The 2,500-nt window shown below is 52.4% G+C and overlaps 1 non-coding gene and 1 pseudogene across 1 annotated transcript in view; both read left to right on the plus strand.

The window, feature by feature from the left end:
• LOC146144365 (large subunit ribosomal RNA) overlaps nucleotides 1–635 on the plus strand; it is a 2,886-nt pseudogene extending 2,251 nt beyond the window's left edge.
• Nucleotides 636–2,051: 1,416 nt separating this feature from the next.
• The window catches only part of LOC146144366 (small subunit ribosomal RNA), a 1,809-nt gene continuing 1,360 nt past the window's right edge, over nucleotides 2,052–2,500 (plus strand). Inside the window, exon 1 of the ribosomal RNA XR_014500890.1 lies at nucleotides 2,052–2,500. This exon is cut by the window's right edge and continues 1,360 nt beyond it. This is a non-coding gene — a ribosomal RNA (small subunit ribosomal RNA).

The following is a 2,500-nucleotide window of genomic DNA, read 5'->3' on the forward strand; positions in this document are numbered from 1 at the left end:
CGATCCTTTTGAACTTGAGGAGTTTCAAGCAAGAGGTGTCAGAAAAGTTACCACAGGGATAACTGGCTTGTGGCAGCCAAGCGTTCATAGCGACGTTGCTTTTTGATCCTTCGATGTCGGCTCTTCCTATCATTGTGAAGCAGAATTCACCAAGCGTTGGATTGTTCACCCACTAATAGGGGAACGTGAGCTGGGTTTAGACCGTCGTGAGACAGGTTAGTTTTACCCTACTGATGGTGTGTTGTTGCGGTAGTAATTCTGCTCAGTACGAGAGGAACCGCAGATTCAGACATTTGGTTCATGTGCTTGGCTGATAAGCCAATGGTGCGAAGCTACCATCTGAGGGATTATGACTGAACGCCTCTAAGTCAGAATCCCGCCTAGGAAGCGACGATACTTTTGTGCCTCGCCCTCGACGGGCAAAGATAAACGGTCGTTTGGCCGTTGCTAGTGCCGAGAGCCGATCTTTCGCGGGCGCGACAAGCGTCGCCCGCTAGTCGGCGAATCCTCCTGTTCGAAACGCGTGGTGCTAAATCATTCGTAAACGACCTAGTTGAAGACGGGGTGTCGTAATCACTAGAGCAGTATCTTCACTGCGATTTGTTGAGAGTAAGCCTCAAGATCTATCGATTTGTCCGCAAGGTCGGGCGCTAAAAGCGATCTCGAACGCCTCCGGGCGCGCGAGGTTGTTTTTTTTCTAAGTTTTTTTTTCGCCGCCGACACTTAGTCTTTTTTTTCAATTTTTTTTTTTTCAATTTTTCGCTCGCGCGGCGGGCCTTTCCACGTTCACATCGGGGCGAAAATTTTTTATGTTTTTCGACAGTCCTTTGCAATTTTTTCGATCTCTCTTTTCGACACTTTTTTGCCGCGCGGCGGGCCTTTGCACGCTCACATCGGGGCGAAATTTTTTAAGTTTGTCGACAGTCCTTTGCAATTTTTTCGATTTTTCTTTTCGACACTTTTTTGCCGCGCGGCGGGCCTTTCCACGTTCACATAGAGGGCAGGTCTTTATTTTTTTGTGACTGTCCTTTACAATTTTTTTTTTTCGCGCACTCGGGCTTTAGCATATTTCCGCCCAGCGAGCAAGAGCATATTTAGGCCGCGGGAGCATGAGCCTGTTTAGGCCGCGCGAGCTTTGAATATATTTCGGCCGCGCGCGCGAGCAAGAGCCTATTTAGGCTGCGCGAGCATTGAGTATATTTCGGCCGCGGGAGCATGAGCCTGTTTAGGCCGCGCAAGCATTGAATATATGTCGGCCGCGCGAACATTGAACATATTTCGGCCGCGCGCGCGAGCAAGAGCCTGTATAGGCCGCGCGAGTATTGAGTACATTTCGGCCGCGCGAGCAAGAGCCTGTATAGGCCGCGCGAGTATTGAGTACATTTCGGCCGCGCGAGCAAGAGCCTGTATAGGCCGCGCGAGTATTGAGTACATTTCGGCCGCGCGAGCAAGAGCCTGTATAGGCCGCGCGAGTATTGAGTACATTTCGGCCGCGCGAGCATGAGACTGTTTAGGCCGCGCGAACATTGAACATATTTCGGCCGCGCGCGCGAGCAAGCGCCTGTATAGGCCGCGCGAGCGTGTGATATGCCTCGCAATAGTTCAACACCTGGCGCAATCGTGCACCTTTTTTTTACGTTAGAATTTCAAACGGAAGACCCCAGGGACAACACTCATCTTTGCTATACTTGTGGGAGCTGACAAGCTTCGACAAGTAAAGAATCGGTGAAAAGGCGATTGGCTCGCTGGGCAGATGTTGCTGCTGCGCGAAGAGCCGAGTGTCAGTTTGTCGGGTTCTGAGCGGTCGCTTCGGCGAAGTTGTCTGGCGTGCGTTGCGCTCGCGCCGGTGTTGGCGACGTGGCGGTCGAAAGGCCTGCCGACGAAGTCTTACTCCGGCGGGTGCGACGGGCGGTGACGGTTTTCTGAGTTCGGGCAGCCGAGCAAAGAACGAAATTTTAACGGAGAAGCCTTCGGGTTTCGCATCGACCGAGCGACGGCGCCGCATCAGCGGCGCCTCCTTCGTCGGCCTTTCGGGGCTACGCTAAAGTAGCTACCTGGTTGATCCTGCCAGTAGTCATATGCTTGTCTCAAAGATTAAGCCATGCAAGTCTAAGTACGAGCTCTCGTACAGTGAAACTGCGAATGGCTCATTAAATCAGTTATGGTTCATTTGATCGTACGTTTTACGTGGTTAACTGTGGAAATGCTAGAGCTAATACATGCGTGAAGCGCCGACCTCGCGGGAGGCGTGCTTTTATCAGACCAAAAACCGACCGGGCTTCGGCCCGCAACCTTTGGTGACTCTGGATAACTTTGCGGATCGCACGGTCTCGCACCGGCGACGGATCATTCAAGTGTCTGCCCTATCAACTTTCGTCGGTACGGTACTGGCCTACCGAGGTTCTTACGGGTAACGGAGAATCAGGGTTCGATTCCGGAGAGGGAGCCTGAGAAACGGCTACCACATCCAAGGAAGGCAGCAGGCGCGCAAATTACCCAT

This window comes from Ascidiella aspersa, chromosome 5, assembly GCF_963924565.1.
Source record: "Ascidiella aspersa chromosome 5, kaAscAspe10.2, whole genome shotgun sequence".
Lineage (NCBI taxonomy): Eukaryota > Metazoa > Chordata > Ascidiacea > Phlebobranchia > Ascidiidae > Ascidiella > Ascidiella aspersa.